The 20888-nt window shown below is 36.1% G+C and overlaps 1 protein-coding gene across 23 annotated transcripts in view; it reads right to left on the bottom strand.

Moving 5' to 3' along the window:
* FoxP (forkhead box transcription factor P) overlaps positions 1-20888 on the bottom strand; it is a 1320908-nt gene that overhangs the window by 684420 nt on the left and 615600 nt on the right. The gene's annotated exons all lie outside the window — the stretch shown is intronic.

Genomic DNA, 20888 nt, shown 5'->3' on the forward strand with positions numbered 1-20888 from the left:
TTATTAAGTGTTCATTTTGCAATGGCTCGCAGAATACATGCGCCATTTCACTTCATTAGATGTTTAATGCCACATTGGTAGTTTATAAAGCTGATTTTACCTTAACTTGATTTCATATTTTAAATTACATTATATAAATTGTTCAAATTAAACATAATACAACAAAATTAACCGCACAGAGTACGAGAAGTTATGGGAAAATTTTAATTAAAAGTTGTATAAAGTGGTGTTGATGAAATTTGCCATGTCATTAGACCTTACATCCGATGGGGACACTCGGTTGCAAAGATGTAAAACTCCTCTCAGACCAATCATTCTGAGCAAGAGTTTCCTCATCCACACCCGGCAAACGCCAGGATGGTACCTAACATACAGGTCCCAGGCTGTTTTCTTCCACATTATTTTCCCATCGTAAATTTGCCGGGTAGGGTCAATACATATCAAACGCAGGTTGCTTGACAATTGATTTTTTTTTTTTTTTTGAAGTGTGCAGTTACCATATACACTGGCAGCACAGAACTTATTTTATGTTAATACCGTTTGTGATAGGCGGCCATTCTTGTTGCGCCCTGCGTGCAAGTTATTGACTTTGCAGACATTAGCGTAAACTTGTATACCTTAGTATGGATTCTTCAAAGACATCGCAACAAACAATTTTTTCAGCACTTTTTATTCTTTAATTTTCTCCATTAGCATGAAAAGTATTGAACATTAATTCTTCCTAAATTTAGTACCGAAATTTAACAAATTCCATTTTTTAGAGCCTAACATTTTTTTCTTTTTCTTTTTTTTCTTTTTTTACAATCGACTTACCATGCAAAGAATAGGTTCCATCTCCTCCGTTAACCCTCCATACAAACCGAAAGTGGCTGAAATTAACTATTTTCTGCTTCACCATTTATCCCCATGGAACGAAAGTGGTACCGCAAGCAATAAGCGGTTTTCTGCAACCGTTTTAGGATATCAAGGGGACATACAATCATAACCCGCAACACTGTACTATAACTGGAACTGGTTGGAATTTGCTACTACTATTTTCGGTTTCAATATTGATTTCTGTAGAACAAAATGATAAGAAATATTGAGTTGCGCTTCTTGTAATCGACTCAGCGAGCCAAACATAGATTTCATCTCCTCCATCAACCCTCTATACAAACTGGAACTGGTTTTAATTAATAATTTCCGGTTTCAATATTTATCCCCATAACACGAAAATGGTAATAGTTGGAGAGAAGTGATTTCCTGGAATCGATTCAAGCTCTAAAGGGAACATACTATCACAACCCGCAACACTCTACCAAAAGTGGAAGTGGTTGAAATTCACTGGTACCTGCGATTTCAAATCTGATTTCCATACAGCGAAAACAGTAAGAGGTGTCGATTTTTTAAAATTAATTCAGCATACGAAGAACAGGTAATTTCTCCCTTAACCCTCTATTCAAACCAAAAATTGTTCAAATTAACGATTTCCGGTTTCAACATCTATTGACATACAACAAAAGCAGTGAGGGATAGCGAGTAGGCCTAATGGCTTTTTAATATTGACTCAGCGTTTGAGGAACAGGCTCAATCTTTGATCCTATTATTCTATTGTAACCATTCGGTGTGCTCGGTTTCTCAGTGGTAGAGCGCTTACCTCTGGTGAGTATGGTTCTTGGTTCGATTCAAGTTTGTGGTGGACAATATTGTGTGCGTTAGTTTTCACGGGGTACTTCCATTTGCTCCCATTTTCCCATTCCAACGATTTCCCCACCATCATTCACTTGCCTTAATCATCCGTCTCCTTTAACGTAAATGGGATAATCGTGGGACGATAAACTGACATATTTGATTTCCTTTATTTATTGCAACTAGTAGTTGTGGATGTACTACTTCAAGTCCGACTATTAAATTCGCATAGTTTGGAATTTTACTGTAGTTTTACATTCTTAATTTAATTGCAATACATTGTGTTAATTTTACATCAGGTGGTTCATATACATATATACAGGGTGTCCCAACTGAATCGCCCTATTTTCATTTCGTGCTGGTAAATTAATGCATGTGTATTTCTTTCCTTTCCAGATGTAATACAGCAGAATAAACACCAGAGTCTTTATAGAAATTTGTCGATCCGAAAAATCTCGCCAGGTGGTGGTGGCAGCAGGAACAGTGACATGGCGACCAACGCAGAAAAAGCGCAGGTAGTGTGGTGATATGCAGAACTTGGTTCTATTGTCACAGTGCCACGACGATTCCCCCAGGAATACCAGAGAGAACCCCCTAATGCGAAAACAATTCGAGTATGGAAACAAAATTTCCTGGCGACTGGTTCAGTGGCTAAAAAGCAGGATGGTGGTCGCGAAAGTGTATCAGAAGGCAATGTGCAGCGCATTTCGGAAACATCGCCTGGATATCCTTCGTGTGACTGGTGGGGCACATGTTGAAGTGTTCTGACTTTCTTGATATATGTATACAAACTTAATGAGTGTACCTTCTTAGTGCATTTTAGTTCATTTGGATATCTCAAATAGTGTGGGAGAAATACAGAAATGAAAATAGGGAGATTCAGTTGGGACACCCTGAATATCAGATGGCTCATTTTCGCCGTATAGTTGGTTAAGTTGGACAACCAATAATACAATGAAGCAAGCTGGGTTGCCTGCATTCAAGGAGTAGCATGCTTAGAAAAACATTTTGTCTTCATATAAACAAATGTATATCCTACATTTAAGAATTATATTGGAGCTATCATGCGAATCACTTTCACCAATACTAGAAGAGGCAAATCATACTCGTATAACATAAGAGACGTTGAAGTTGTATAGAAATCAGTTACTGTTTCAAGAAAGCACATATTTAACAATCTACATTTACAATATTTGAAGTTCGAGTGAAGAAAATTGCTCAGGCTGTTTACGTGTTTAAACAATTACTATATTATGGAATCGAGCTCCATGACAAAACGTCTGTTTAGCATTAATCGTGAGTAAGTATTTCTAATGAAGTCTAGCCGTAATTCCTAAATAATATTCCAGCAATCAGTAAAATGCTTAGTAACCAAAGTACTGATCAAATTTGTTCACCAATTAAACAAAATAAGCCATCTGGACAATCTAAACTTCACCTGTAGTCATGGGCGGAGTTATGGGGAAACAATGGGGGCATTCATACAATGGGGCATTGTCCCCCAACTTTTTGACAAAAAATAAAAATGTCACTTATAAGATCCTTCAATTCTTATTTGTGTTTACCGTGTCCTCCCAACAGACGAAAGGTAATTCCTAAACTCCGCCCATGCCTGTAGTTTTCAATTAGCAGGAATCAGTAGGTTCCAAAACATTCACTAAATAAGGCATCTTCCATCTAATATAAACAACCTCTTCTTACATATCTAAATCTTGGGTGCCAACTAATTCACAAAATTTCCTCTTTCATTTTATTGACTTAATTCAGATATACCATATAATAACTTCAAATACATCAATACAAACATTAGGAATACAACTAAGTCATATAGAAATCATATTGTTTAACAAATAAATAAATAAATAAAAATGCGTTATCTTCATTTTCCGAACAATCCTAAAGAAGCATACACACCAAAGTGAACAACACAGAATTCTATATAGAATACTAGCAAATTAGCATCTGGTGAACATTCGTAGATGTGCATTACAATTCTTTCTGCGAGTTCCGTGCGTCATTTACATCACCAGCAACAACTTAATTTGAGTCAGAATTGTCATAAGGTGTCGAAATATCATACACAAGTAGATTTCAAATTGTGCGTAGCTTCACATAATTTACTTCACACACACGCTGAATTTAAAATAATCTATACTATACTATGTTGAACATTTATGTTTATTCCATTTACGAATAGTAATTATACTATTTACGTGCACAGGATATAAGAACTTCGACGGTTTTTATTAACACAATGTACGGAAACAATAAATTAAGCTAAATATGCTCGGAATAACCCCGAAAAGATAAGAAAAATTACACGAATCAAGAATATGACGGGAGTGACGGATATAATCACGAAAACAAAGGTATTAAGAAGGCAGTGGGCAGGACACGTCATAAGAAGAACTGATAGCAGGCGAACAAAAAGCAGTTCTTGTCTGGATACAAATAGTCACGAAGACACTTAGGAAACGTCCTAATACGGGATGGTGTGATGAAATGATGAAGCACTATGGGTTAACTTGAAAATGGACTGCCTAAGATAGATGGTTGTGGAGAAATATTTGAGATACCTTCATCCAGCACTGGACCGAGAATGGGTGATAATGACGATGATGAATAACAATAATAATAGCAATAATTATCTTATTTGATACAGGCCACGAAAATACAGTAGACCTACTGGAAATTTATTAACTTACTGATAATTATAAAGACAATTCATTGTGTGTGCAAATATTTTCAAAGAAGCAGAGAAACACTGAACACTGAACTGATGGCCAGTCTCCTGCATGTTGGATGGTTGCTTTAAAACTAAGTAAGACTCTCTCATCAATTCTTGCTTTCCATGGGTACGCTATTCGTTTTTAATATCTAGCCAAAGTCCGGCAACGTTGTAGTCTCTCACAACTCCCCATCTTCCTCTGGAAATGTTTTACTTTTTTATGTTACACCCAGTAGGAGGTGACCAAATGTTTATATACAAAAGAGACATGGTTACATATGTTTGGTCTTTTTTTTTTTTTTTTAGTTTTTCCAGTTCATACGCATTCTCCTATCTTTCCGGTTGGAAATGTACAGTTGCTCAAACTCCACGACAAGGAAATTGTGAAGGTGTGAATCTATCATTTCATTTGAAAGTAAGTTTACGAATATTATTTTCCAAGTTAATCAACATCTCCAATCCCGAAGCCCATTTAAAGTTTTTTGGGGGTGATATACCAAGCGATTAGGGAATAAGATAGGTACCCAGTTGTGGTGGGCAACATCTTCAGAAAAGTAAATAGGCAATTTACTTTAACAGCCTTTGAGTGAGGCTCCGTTAGAAAGGTTTCTTTCTCGAAGACACCTGTAAGATTGAATTATTTACAACACACACACTTTCTCTCTCTCTCTCTCACACACACACACACAGAGAGAGAGAGAGAGAGAGAGAGAAATGAATAAAGAATGAATGAGTGAATGAGAATGAAAATTAACATTTTAAATGATGATAATTTTTCTGATCGTGTTCGTGTTAACCCCTGAGGGCCATTCTCGCATTGCTCACACAAAGGAATAATACTATCCATGGTGAGATAACTGCGCCACGTGAAGACACGAGCTGTTATTTAATGTAATGTAAAACGTCATCTTAAATTTGACAAAGCACTACGACTCCAACATTGGACCGCGACACCTCGGGAGCCCCGGCGCACAATTTGACATTCACGGATTATTTAAGCAAACTACAACTCGCAGTAGTTCATTTTAGTTTAAGTGAGGCGCCTTAAATGGCAAGAAATGTAACAAACATGACGAAATAAATGTCATTACATACTTACTATGTGTCGGATGTTCCTGAAAATAGCCAATCACTCTTCCTGCATTATCTTCGTTGTCATGTACTGGCGTGTTTTCTTGCTTGCACCTCGTATGAGTCGTATGTTCTACGTTTTATTTCTCTACATCTAAATACATGCACTAACGGTAATCATCACATTGGAAATCTTCCTGATATAACCTCCGAGATTCGGACGCATTTTGTCACGTTAGCTCCACGGCGCTCCCAGGTTGCGAATAACAACGAACGTATTTTTTTGAGCCTTTATGTCTGTATGATGGTCATAGGTTGCACTAGTAGTCGTAATCAGTAATAAGTGACTTAATTTGTGACGAAATGGCTAGTGTCGAAGGTGCTGGTGAGGGGTACACGGAAATGCTACTTATTTATGGAGAAACACAGCGAAATGCGTCTAAAGTTCGAAGGTTACATCACGAACAATTCCCAATGCAAGGATCACCGTCAGTAAATGTATTTAGACGTACAGAAATAAGGACACACGATTTATACAAAGTGCAAACAAGAAGACACAGACCAGTACGTGGTAACGAGGATAATGTAGAAAGAGTCATTGTTTATTTCCAAGAACATCCGACATATAGTAAGTATGTAGTGGTATTTATTTCGTCATGTTTGTTACATTTCTTGGTATTTAAGGCGTCTTACTTAAACTACCATAATAAACTACTGCGAGTTGATTCAGTAAATAATCCATAAATGTCAAACTATGTTTGGGGCTCCCAGAGGTGTCGCAGCCCAATGTGGGCGTCGTAGTGATTTGTCAATTTCATTTAAAATGCCGTATTGCATTACATTAAACAAGAGCTCGTGTCTTTACGTGGCACAAACACATCACATAGATAGTGTCCGTTCCTTTGTATGAATGACCCTGGCGGGTTAACACAAATACAATCAGGAAACTTCTTATCGCTTAAGATGTTAATTCTCATTTGCATTCTTTTTCTCTGTGTTGTAAAGCAAAAAATAATTCAAATTCACAGGTATCCTCGAGAAAGTATCCTTCATATCAAGGCCTCTCCCAAAGGCTGTTAAAGTAAATCGGGTTTTTACTTTTCTAAAGATGTTGCCCAACAACTGGATTCCTATTTTATTCTCTATTTTCGTGAGGTATCATCCCGTAAAACTAAAAAAGGCTACAGGATTGCAATGTCGAATAATCTGGAAAGTAATATTCATAAATTCACTTTGAAATGAAGTGTCAGATTCATACGCCCACAACTTTCGTGTGGTGGAGCTTGAACTTCTACGCAATTCCAATTGGAAATATAGGAAAATGCGTATATGCTTGGGAAAAAATTACCAAACATATGAAAACATGTCTATCTGGTGTCTTTTGTATACAAACATTTGATCACCTACTACTGGGAGGAACACTAAAAGGAAAGCATGGAAAGTTGTTGGAGACTATAGCGTCGCCAGACTTTGGCAAACGAATAATGCACGTATGAAACGCAAGAATTGATCAGAGAACAGGATTAGTGGTAAAGCAACCATCCAACATGCAGGAGACAGGACTTTAGTTACCATAAATTCAGTGCTCAGTGTTTGTTTGCTTATTTGAACATAATTGCATGCACAATGAATTGTATTTATAATTATCGATAATTTAATGAATCCCTAGTAGGACTATTTGTTATTTTCGCGGCCCATATCTAATAAGATAATGATGATTAGTAGTGTTATTCATTATCATCATAACTAACCGTTACTGATCTACTATTGGATGAAGGTCTCTCCAATATTTCTCCACGCCGATCTGTCTTTGCCAGAAGTTTGATATTAACCCAAAGTACTTCTTAATTTCGTCATAACATTTCGTATTAGGATGTTTTCTAGATCAATCATTGACTCTTGTATTCCGTCAAGGGTTGCTTTTGTCCACCTGTCATCAGTTCTTCTTACAATGTGTTCTGCCCACTGTCTTTTTAATTATTTTATTTCCGCGATTATATTCGTCACTCCTGTCATCTTCCTGACCCTAGTATTTGTTTCCGGATTATTCCGAGTATATTTAGCTTAACTTATTATTTTCCCACGTTGTGTTAATGCTAATCGTCAGTTCCTATGTCCTATGCACATACTAATATAATTATTATTCGTAAATGAAATGAACATAAATGTTCAAGATAGTGTAGTATAGATTATTTAAAATTCAACCTTTGTGTGAAATAAACCGTGTAGAGCTATGCACTTATGTATGGTATTTCGACACCTGTCTATAATAACTCTGAGTTGTTAAGATATGTAGCGTAAGTTGTTTTGGTGTTGTAAACGACGCACATAATTCACAGTAAGGAATGGCAATGAACATCTACGAATGTTCTCCAAATGATCGTTTGCTAATATTCTCTATCGATCGCTTCGGTGTGCATGCTTCTTTAGGAAAGTTCTGCAAATGAGGATCGTGTACTATTATTATTTTTTTTTAAATAAACAAGATGGTTACCATATGACTTAATTGTATTTCTAATGTTCATATTAATATGTTTGGAGTTATTATATGGTATGTCTGGATTACGTCAGTTAAATGAAAGAGGAGATTTTGTGAATTAGTTGGCATCGAAGATTTAGATACATAGAAAGAGATTATTTATTTTCGATGGAAGATACCTTACTTAGTGGTTGTTTTAGAACTTACTGATCTCTGCTGATTGGAAACTACATGTGTAGTTTAGATTATCTAAAGTAAAATTGTTTCTATTGTTTGATAGGTGAACAACTAGATCAGTGATTTAATTACTAAGCATTTCATTATTAGTTGATAATATATTATTCAGGAATCTAGGCTAGACTTCATTAGAAACATTCTGCCACGATTGATGCTAAACAATCCTTTCCACGAAGCCCGATCCCATAATAAAGTAATTTTTGAAACACGTAACCTGCCTCAGCAATTTTATTCAGTCAAACTTTTGTGTTGATTTATTTATTTTTTCTTTAACATCATTTACTGTAAATGTAGATTGTTGCTAAATCTATACTTTCTTTGAACAGCAATTTATTTCTAAACAACATCCACGACTCTTATGCTATACGAATATCGCTAAAAACAATTCGGATGATACTTCCAATATAATTCCTATATGATATATAATTTGTTTATACGAAGACAAAGTCCTTTTGTAAGAACGATGCCCCTTGAATGTAGGCAACACCTCTTACTTCGATGTATGGTTGGTTGTCCAACTTCATTCAATGCGCGGCGTGGGCCACCCGGTCTCTCTCTCTCTCTCTCTAGGCTGTCTCAAAAGTCCCCTGACATAGGGTAACTCTGTTATTATGAGAGTTACAACAAAAATGTAAGAGGAAAGATCATCTCCAAATATGATTATTTCAATCTAACATAAAGAATTCTTTTTTTAATCGAACGAGCCCTTCGGGCTGTACACTCTCTATGCACCCGACATTAAATTAAAAGGCAACGTTGCCATTTACCTGGACTCACAACATAAGTGGATGAAGTTACTGTCTTTAGGCTAATATGTCAATGGCCAGCTCCCAATTGTTATTTCTCCCAATATGTTCATTTTAATTTATTGTGAGACATTTTCACTCTTCCAAATATTTCGTGTTTTGAATTTATTGCTACCAATGTAGATCTACTCCTTACACTATACATCGGTACTCTTATTCCTATTTTCTTAACATTATTTGCTACTACATTTGTTATCCAATACCATTTGAATAAGGTACTTATCACTAAATTTCCTTCTTTCCGATAGAGATTGAAGTCCCCAAAAAGTTAACCAATATTTCTACTCATGTGAATACTAATTTTTCTTCATTTTATAACATAATAGCCGAATAAAATATTTCCGTATAGCTTCAATTTTGTTAACAAGTATATTGGACAAACTATTCTAGGCGACTGAACCAAATTCAAGTTTAGATCTAACAATTGTCTTATATAAGTACACATAAGAACACTCATTTATAAAATCAGGTCATTGATTAAATATAAAACCTATTGTTTTCTCGTTGATAGCACTATACCATTTATATGATTACCAAATTTCAGCTGTCTGCCATATGTAATACCGAGATTTTTAATTTGTTAATAATAATAATAATAATAATAATAATAATAATAATAATAATAATAATTATTATTATTATTATTATTATTATTATTATTATTATTATTATTATTATTATTATTATTATTATTATTATTAACTTCTTCGTTACTGAAAATGCAACCCAAAGTTATAAATTGCTATGCAAATTTAAATACAGTATATTTACCAAAAAGAAAATCTTTTTTTTCTTCTTAAATATATAACTTTATACACTTCTGCTTATGAAAATTACAATACCCAGAACGAATATTCCAAATGAACCCAAACCTTGCGAATATGTGTAAAGATGTTGTAGGAGGAAGTGATTAAAATTTCAGACCGATGGCATCCAATTATGGCCGGCAGCGCCCTCTCCTCTGCGATCGGAGTGGTAGCATACAAGATCAGTACATGTCGCAGGGAGGCAGTGGATAGTGGTCAATCAAAATCAAAGTGCAAACACGTAGACAAGTGCCAGTAAACCTCGTCGACGTCAAAGGGGGAATTATACACAGGTGGGTGAGATCGAACGGGGCAGAATGATCGGTCAGCGGGAAGTGGGTTGTCGTATCGCGAAATTGCTGCTCGTACCGGGACGATAATAATGCGTGAACAGAATGAGGACTGGGCCACGCAATGTGACTACAGCACGAGATGACACACACTTTGTCCGGATGGCCATAACGGACCAGACAGCGGCATCCACAGTGTTGGCTTAATGCTGCAGCACTGTCACGGATGTTGCCATGTATGCGTCGACTTCTTTGCTGAAGGATGACCTGGTAGCTCGTATACCATTACGACAGCACCCTCAACCAGAACCACAAACGCAACAGATTGATATGTGCATTCGAACACAGTCACTGGCGTGCTAAATGGCAAAATGTAGCGTTTTCGGATGAGTTCGTTTTCAACCTGTCCCACTGTGATGGCCGCATACGCATCCGACACTACCATGGTGAGCGCAATCTGCCAGCTTGGATTGTTGAGCGTCATAGCAGACAAACGCCCAGTGTGATGGTGTGCGACGCCATTGGTCACAATATCTGATCACAACTCATCCGTATCCAAGGCAATCTGAACAGCAACCGATATGTTGGTGAGATTTTTGTACCTATATGCAATTCGAGACGCCATCTTTCAGTAGAACAATGCCAAGCCACATGTAATGAAGAATATGTAAGCTTTCTTAGCAGAACACTAGGTATTACTGCTTCATTGGCCTCTCCGGTCGCCTGACATGTAATTCATTAAGCATGTCTGGGATATGGTTGGGCGCGAACTTCTTCGTCACGGTCCCCCACCAGCAAATGTGGATGCCTTGTGGACTTGCGTACAAACCGCATGGCGGAATATTCTCCAGGAAGATACCCAGCACCTTCTTGAATTCATGCCAAGACGTAAAGCAGTGATGATCTCATCAAGTGGTGGAATCATACGATACTGAATATTATAAGTCACAGTTGATGTACAGTTCTGTAATTCTAATCGTTTGTGTCTAGTCATATACCTAATGTCTGTAATAAATCTCACTGTTCTAGCATAGGTCTTTCTAGACTTTGCTATTTTCATAAACAGCAATGCGTTTCATCAATCGTATAACTGTCACTACGTACGAGTAAAAGAAGTCTAGAAGTTTCATGTTAAAATTTCTATAAAAATCATTAAAAAATGTAGGAAGCACATATCAGCGTTATTACTCTAGGTATAGAAAGTATAGTATCATACGTAATCATAACAAAAATATCAAGTTCGATATTTCATTTCTTCATCATAAATTTTAACTCTAAAACGATAATTTGTTTCCTAAAAAGAAAAAAAAGAAATCTTTCCGTTTAACTCCCACGATTATACCCTGTAGGAATGAGAAAGTGGGAGGAAACGGGAGTATACCCGGAAAACCAACGGACACGGTGTTGTCCATCACACACTTACTTGGCGGGAGAACTAGTCGGAAACCCTATACACCAGAGGTAAGCGCTCTGCTAATGAACCACCTTGCCCCCCGAGAATTTGTTAAATCTTGATACTAAACTTACGGAGTAATTTTCACCTCTTAAGGTTCAATTAAGCTCTTTGTTCTAAGAGACATAATTAAAGAAGGAAAATGATGTAGAAAATGGCGTTTGTTGCAATGTTTTTGAATAACTCAGTCTTAAGATATACAGGTTTACAGTAGCGTCCACAGTCACTAATTGGCACACAAAGTTCAACAAAAACAGCCGCAATTCTCAAACGGGCTAGGATTAAAATATTTGAAAGCTAGTTTCGTGTTCCTAATGCATATGGTAATAGAATATAAAACAAATCTGAAAAAGGAAAAATGGTTAAGGAACCACAAAAGTATATTGGATCATTTTATATGGACTGATTCGGTAGTGTGATCGCCGAGTGACGTTATTCTTCATACGAGAGATGGCCACAGGGGTGGACTGGCCATAATCAAGTACCGGCCCGATGGCCGCTGCGCCCTCCTCACATCAGTTCCTTTACGCCCTCCTCGGGAGGGCTAAGACCCGTCTTAGCCTCGAGAAGGCGCAGTTTCTTCTCTGAACACATTAAAAAAAAAAGCTATATACATAATTATTTTATAAATTCGCTAGCTTTTGGCCAGCTAGGGCTCCACCCCAGATCCCGGTATTTGCTCGGCCTGCCGCCTCGCTCTTTCTGTTTTCGGCGTGGGAATGCTATTAATGATATTAGATTTACCCCTAAATATATAGATTTGACTCTAATATCGGTCATTTTGGACGATTTTTACATATCACCCTTACCAACCCCACGCTCCGCCCCAAATCCCAGTATTTGCTCGGCCTGCGGCCTCGCTCTTTCTGTTTTTGTGGCTTTAGGAATGCAGTTATAATGATCTTAGGGACCCTGAAATTTATAGATTTGACTATAATATCGGTCATTTTGGATGATTTTTATATATCAATTTTCCCACCCCCACTGCTCCGCCCCCAGATCCAGTCTTTACTCGGCCTACGGCCTTGCCCTCTGGCCGAGTTTGGGTGTTTATATATATATATCTTTCTTTGGGCTTCTCCAGGAAATTCAGATATTTTTGAAATAATCCCAGAAACGACTTGAGGTGTACTTCGATCAAAACCCAAGCGTCCGTCTTGAGTCTATTGGGATAACTCGATGGAGAAGTAAAAGCAACGCTGCTGTAAAAATATTTGGACACTTTCATTACTGAGCACCCGACTCAAAGGATGCCAGACCAAGAAAATCAAAACCAGTATATGTGGAACTCGTAGCAGCTTTAAGTGCGATTGGCAACTCGCAAGAATTCAGACAAGATGCAATGTCTCTCATTCAAAAGTTGTGCTCCTTTGAGACTATCATTGTGGCTATGATGTTTTTATTGATTATTCAGCATACCACACCTTTATCAGACTACTTGCAAACAAAAAACTTAGACTATGTCCAAGTATGGCGCCTGATATCCTCAACTCAACTTCAATAACTTGAAAGAAGCTAGGGACCAGTTTGACAAAGTCTACAAAGCAGCAGAACACTGTACAACAGAAATGTCAAATAGTATAGAAGGACTCATTACAGATGTTCCTAGTCTAGAATAAGTTAGTATATAGAAACAGAATTGCCTGAGGTAAGATGTAGAAAAAGAAAGAAAATGGCAGGGGAATCAGCTTCTGATGAAGTAATTGAAGACAGTAAATACAGATTTGAAGTAACCGTTTTCAACTGTGTTCTAGACCAAATTTCTAACAGCATGTAGGAACGATTTGCTGAAAATCAACGCTTATACTTAGATTTAGAGTGTATTGATCCTAAGAAGTTCAAGAGTTTAAGTCTGGCTTCGTTGTCGCTGTAAAGAATCACTGAATTAATTCCTGATTGTGAAGAGGGAAAACTTAAAGAAGAGCTTCTTTCGTTTTTATCAATGTGGGAAGAGTTTTCAAAATCCCCTCATGAGAATTAAGAAAGATCAAGAAGCTGTTGAGGTTCGTATGATTGAAGATTTGATTGAAGAGGACAAGTTTTCTGAAGATTTCATGGAGGATGAGGAGGAGTATTTGAGGCCGACTGACGATATTGCGGATTTAAGGTCTATAAAATGTGATGGAGTGAAGTACATTTCTTGCTTTAAGGGCACCTTCGATGTGATTCTGCAGTACAATATGTACTCAAGACTCTACACAGAATTATTCAAAGTTTATAAGCATTTCCTTACATTACCGGCAACACAAGTATCCTGTGAGCGAGCATTTTCAAAGCTCAGATACATAAAAACAAGACTCCGTTCAAGACTTACAGATGAACATCTGGAATCATTGTTCTTGATGAACTCAGAAAGAGACATTCTAACCAAAATAGACAACAATCTTATTATTGACGAAATGTGTGAGAAAAGCAGGGAGATTCGAAGGCTCCTTCAAGCATAAAGCAGTGACTTTACTTTCATTTTCCACTTTTGTTTTTGAATTTCTTTTTTCGCTAGGTAGGTATATAATTCTAAATTTACTTTTGTTAATTTGTAGTAAATGTTTCATGTATACTTTTTATCAACGGTTTTAAAAATAGATGATAAATAAATTAATGTTATGATTAACACAGCTTTAAAAGGACAGAAGTATGAAAAATAGCATAAGCCCCAAACTTAATTCAAATCTTCAGTTATAATTAGGCTGTTGACAAATATAGCCGAAGAATTTAAACAACTGGTGTTAATTTTGTAGTCTCAGTTAAAGTGTGCAGATTTATATAGGCCTAATATATTTAGTACTCAAAGTATCTTTGTTTGTTTATGAAAATATTGAATTTGTATAATTCTATCGTGATTAACTGCAATAGCTACTTAATCTTTTGTTGTTTTTTGTGTACTAATTTTCCGGGAGAAGCCCCCCGGCACTTCCTTTTAATAGGAGGGGGTATTCGATACAAGCGAAAGTCTCGGATGGACGGCGCACTCCCAGAGTATGTGACCGCGCCCTCTTTATATAGCCAGTCCACCCCTGGATGGCCATATATGTCGCAAACCCAGAACTGTAATTTCTAATTCCCTAATTAAACCTTACATGTGTGATTTAATGAAAATTATTCATGTATGGCATTAGTTGTCAGTACAATGTAAGATGGAGGAGATCGTTGAATAATTGAGTTTCTGCATTTGAAGGATTACAGCGCCCGGCAAATTCATGATTAAATGAAGCTCGTGAGTGATGGTGACACTGTACTGAAGGAATTTCCAAACAAGTCACATTTCCAATCACGGACGACGACGCTCCAGTGAGAAAAAACAGAGTTGATCCTGGAAGACCGATGAATAACAATTCACAGCATCATGCAGCAAAGTGGACTCAGATACGGTAGTTTGTAGAAAATCTTTCATGAAGAATTGGACATGTATGTTGCCGCACACGACCTGATACGCACTAATGTAAGCGACGTCTTCCTGTTCACACAGATGAAGAATCTACTTCGGGTTCACCATTTTGACCACACAGATGACGTCATAATGGAGGTGGAAAAATGGTTTACCATGCAATCTGCAGACTTCTACAATGACGGCCTTTGACAGGTCAGAAAATGGTGGAGGAAGTGATGTATAAATCTATAGGAGACTGTGTAGAGAAGTCTTAAGAAAGGATAGAAAACGCAACCATATCTCTGTTGATTCATGGTGATAAAACTTTCTGATACCCCTTGTATTAAGCTGGATTTAAGAAAAAACTACGTGAGTGAGGTTAATTCATTTCTACTTGCATACTTTATTGGAAAACAAATTATTATTAACACTGCACACACACAATATATATATATATATATATATATATATATATATATATATATATATATATATATAAACGCCGATTTCACCTATATGTATTAAATATCATATGCTTAGCAAATATTTAACTAATAATTTTATAAGATCTTAATGTTTATTAAGCTAAACTCTAATCTCATAATGATCAGAACAAGACTAAACTCTATTAACCAAACCTTATTTAACACTTGATTCGTTCATTTTAAGGTTCGATACTGAAACCGACGAATAGAAAACGTTTCAATGTTTACAAGAAAACACTACAGCAAAAAAGAAGCATACGCGGTATATTAGAACGACATAGCACTCAACACGTGGGAGAGACTGTACATCGGTTTTTCCTGTGTGCACCCACCCTGGGGCTCATTTATTAGATAACTGATTTGTATTGTGTCCTTGTCCCACAGGCAGTTAGAAGCTCAAGTGGTGATGCGGATCATATCGTCTCGGCTAGAGAAACTACGTAACTCAAAATGTAAGCTCTGTGGGCTGTAGCTAACTTAACCATTCGTTTTATCTTTCGTGTGAGGCATGAAAACTAAGCTCTGTGTGAGAAATGAAGAAGCACCATTGTTCTCAACCTACAATGTGTTTGTATATTTTTAAATATAAAAACAGTCTAAGAACTGGAAAGAATTATTCTTCTTTCGATGAACTATTTTCATGTATGTTTTACACATCAAATTAAATGTTTGTATTATACTTCCGTCCAATATGATTGCAAGATACTTAAACCTACTGGAACTCAAATTGATTTTTTATATGCAGAAAGAAAGAAAGAAAAAAAGACACTAAACTTAAAATTTGAACAGTTCCATGTTCCAATTGTAGCAATGCATTCTTTGAATATAATTGCGATATGTTCCTTGAACGGCTGAAAAAGAGGCAAGGATATTTTCAGTGGTATAGCACTCACCTCTGGTGCGTGGGGTCACTGGTTCTATCCCAAGTCGCGCCAAGCAGGTTTTGTGTTTGACAAACACCATGTACGTGGGTTTTCCTGTTTCCTCTCACTTCGTTCATTTCACAATTTTTCTTTCATTCTCATCATCGCCGTCTCTTTAAGCCTAGATAGGAACTTGGGGACGTAAAACTGAATCAATTCAATTATTAGAGTATCGAATGCCGAAAGAGTAGAATGAAAATGACTGGAATAAATAACTAACGTTCGGAATAATTTTAACGGCACTGAAGGAAACTCTTTAAACATTATGAAATATAGAGACTTGTATGAGAATGATTTCTACAGTAATGAAGGAGAAGAAAGTGTGAGATATTTTAAGCAAGAACGAGATAGATGCATCACACTTATCAACTGAAATCATTATTGAATCGAGCGTAAGATAGTTTATTATTCGATTCAAATAATATTTGCATGTCTGACCGATATTCATTAGTAGGGCAACCCAAAAGTATAAAAAGGCATTAAACGCATAACAGCAATTCACACATATGGTTGGTACCTTGAACGTGGTTGTGGTTGTCTAAGGATCCAGAAGAAACAAATTTTAAAAGCATAATAAAGCATAATTTTAGAAAATAAACCATAAAGCATAATTTAAAATATATAGCACAATCCTTGGAGAATTCTACTAGAACAATTCTGGGAAAATTCTGTTTCACTGCAAGTTTAACATACTGTATTAATATTTTTTTAAACCAATATTTACAATGCAAAATCATTGAGAACGTAACGATGCAACAATGAAAATCTTATTTTTATTTCGCCGTAATCTTTTAATGCAGAGAAAAGGGAAAAAAAGAAAAAAGAAGAAAACTTTCCGTCAACAATGAATAGTACGCAAGAACTCCGCACTATATTGTTATGTGTACCTCTTGAACTTGAGCACTTCCTATACATTTTGGTGGTATCTTTTACTTTCCCTTTCTGTATATATGCGCCTCTAAGGAGCCACGCGTGCCGACTACGTGGGTGCTCCTGGGCTCCAGCACCCACACAAATAATCTTGTGGGTGCGGCGCACCTACAAGGTTTTTAGTTTGGATCCGAGTTTGAACCCGTTTTTCTTACGCTTAAGTCAGACGTGTTACCGACTGAGCTAGAGTAGCCTCAACTTATCCTTATACTATCGGTATATTTTACTGTACCACACCACAACTCTTTATGAGGTATTCCTAAAACGTTTTATCTACAAGGATATCAATCAGAAAACATGGAGACTCCCCTGAAAACATAACGCGTCCCGCCATTGATATGCACCCACATAAATTTTGAAAAGTCGGCACCGTTGTAAGGATCACATAAGTGACAAAAAAGTTACTCGAGTAAAGCATATCGCTTTACAGTGTATTAAGTAGAACGTTTATTTAATATGAAAGAAACTGTTTGCATAAAATATTAATAAACACGTCAAGGTATTTAGAATATTTAATGTATAGTAAATACTATACATTATACACGATTAATGTAATACAATGATTAAAATTAACAATAAAACATAACAAAGCATAATTTGGAAAACAATAATGCATAATTAAACAAAAATAAAGCATAATGTGGGTTGCTTTATTCATTAGTCTGTTTCACGATAACAATCGAACAATTCAACTAATTAAAAAAAGGAATAAAAGAAAGCGGAATGTACTTTCTTCAATCTTTAGATTGATTTTGAATGGTTTGGATTTAAACTTGTCAAGAACAAGTCGGTAGAAGGAGTGTAATACACCGCATGTTAAAATTCTGCGTGTATCCATAAAGTGACGATGATATATATATATATATAGCCTACATAGCTAGTGATCTATATGCATTGTAGAAGCGAGCATTTTTAAATAGTTTTTACACATTCTTTTTTTTTTTAATTGGAAAGGGATGGAGGCAGATATAATTCCTCATTATTGACCAATTGAACTTGAAGCAATTATAATGACTGGGAACCTGTGTTGATTTCAGGGGCAATCTGAAGGAATTCCTCCCAGAGTTTCTAAATCCTCCTCGAAGCCATACCTCCGATCGCGGTGAATGTGGGTTACTAGTATCTTCGTACGGTAGTTCTACTTTTCATCCCTTGTGTTTCGAAGTTCTTCCCCGAAAGAAATCTTTTAAAATCACTGTTGAGAACTCCAAGCAAAAATATACGCCATATTACTGTTGAACATATTTTTCTTTCAATCGAAGTAAAAAAGTAATATCACACCTCATTCTTGACTAATTTTAACGAAAGCAATAGGAATTGTGGAAGTTATCGTCCAACACTTTTTTTTTTTTTTTTTTTTTAGAAATCTGGGCAAAATGTAGATTAGTTCTTTAATTTTCGACCCATTTAAGTCCCGAGTGTTAGGAATTCCATTAAAGCTTTAATAATAATATCTACCGTTTTGTATGAAAATCGAACAACTTTTCCGAACGTTATAGTTAATATATTTTTCTTAATTCGTGGAAAGGTACATTCAATACATAATTCTTGAGTTGTTTTGTGATTTTAACTCCATGCGGGATATATGATTGAGAAACGTTAAATAAAATATGTCATATTGCATTAAAATCAACTATATAAAAAGATAAAGTAAAATAAAAGTATCGTATGCCTCTTTTGAAATTCAGGCCAACGGAGGGGGAGCTGTAAGGATGGCTGACAGGCCTGAAAGAAAATATAGGAATACTGCATCAAAATCGTATAATTTAGGCGAACGTTCTAGGTGAAAATTATACGTACTGCATTCAAATCGAATAATTTTTACGTAGGTTATATTGGAAAATTCTGTTATCATCTTATATACGAGCACGTGCAAACTTGTAACATTGGGCAGATTTTACCCTTTGTTCTTGACAATTTTCAAACCCAAACATAATGCTAATTACCTAGAGAGAGAGGTAGATAGATAGATAGATAGAGAGAAAGATAGATAGAGATAGAGATAGATAGAGAGAGAGAGAAAGGGAGGGAGGTTCATCATAAGACAGAAAAATCCGTTGAGTCGAGTGTAAAATCTCGCTTCAAACATTATTATATGTCAACGCAATATAATATATGTTTTATTCACATTTGTTCGTGTTTGAAATTGCTCAATAAACAGAGGATAAAAGGGACAAGTCCTCTCAGATTCGAATTTTATTTCTTAAATTATGGGCGTATTATAAGATTTTATTTATTTATTTATTTATTTATTTTTTTTTTTTTGGATACATATCGGTAAAATTCTTGATTTTGATGCAACAGTGTTCAATGCTAGAGCTCTTACCGCTGGTCCGTGGAGTTCCTGGTTCGATACCAGGCCAAGTAAGCTTATAGTGGGCAACATCGTGTCCGCGGGTTTTCTCGCGGCACTCCTGTTCCCTCCACATTCTCATTCCACCAATTCTTCAATCACCATTCACTTTCCTTAATCATCGTCTCCTTAACCTTAAGGACATAATTGTGGAATGTTAAGTTTCAAAATTTCATTTCTTCATTTTTTCAATCATCCTGACTGCTTGAGATTGATTGAAGTATATCAAGAATGAAAGGGTTAATTCCCCCGCCCGCCACAAAAATGTGTTCGATTATGATGGAAAATAAATATATCTCCTTTAAAGCTTCCCAGTCATTCTCACATTAAATTAAAATCATTCAAGAATAGGGAGTTAATTTGCCCAACCCCTATTTTTTATAAAAATGATCAATGACAACTTCTGTAAATAGTGTTTTATTTAGTTTCAAAACAATATTGTATGCATTTTCTTTGAGGATTTTTCTCAATCTCCACTGGTTAGTGTTAAAATCAGTCACGAAAAAGAAGTGAATCGCCCCGTAACGATTTTTAAAAAGAAACTTAATACCTATACATTGTTATTAAATAAAAGAAAATATTATTTCCAGAACCTTGTTACTGTCCAGATGTATTTGAACGCAATTCATGATGTAATAGTGGGACTATGAAATTTATGCACAATGTGAAAAGTCTTTGTAACAACAGTTCTTACTATGCTTTTCAAGACTTCTCATTGTGTTTTAAACATGCTCGCAGATTACGTGGGTGCTCCGGGGCTTGGACACCCACACAAATAATCTTGTGGGTGTGCTGCACCCACAAGATTTTTAGCTTGGACCCGGGTTTGAACCCGTTTCTCTTCCGTTTAAATCTGCCGTTTTACCGACTGAGCTAGGGCAATCCGAACTTATCCTTATAGTATCGGTTTATTTTGCTTTATCGCAGCACAGCCCTTTATGACAGTGTTCATAAATGTTTTTAACTAAAAATAAATAAATCAAATATCGAGACTTCCATGAAAACATATAAGCTAACACTTCTACCATTGATATGCACCCACATAAATTTTGGAAAGTCGGCGACATTGGTTTTAAATATCTAAATAATTAAATTACACGAAATAGTATGACCATCCTTTAAAATTGACTACGTAATACCCACACAATGCTATTAAATCAACAAATGTTTGTTTTCAAGAGCATTATACAATGCAGCAATTTGACTTCCCGATAATTGTGGCGTCGTAAATTTGAAACCAAGATTTCTGGTCTGTCAGAGTCAGTTATTAGTTATTTTAACAGCATTTATTA

Source organism: Thermobia domestica, chromosome 6, assembly GCF_964235325.1.
Source record: "Thermobia domestica chromosome 6, izTheDome1.hap1.1, whole genome shotgun sequence".
Taxonomy (NCBI): domain Eukaryota; kingdom Metazoa; phylum Arthropoda; class Insecta; order Zygentoma; family Lepismatidae; genus Thermobia; species Thermobia domestica.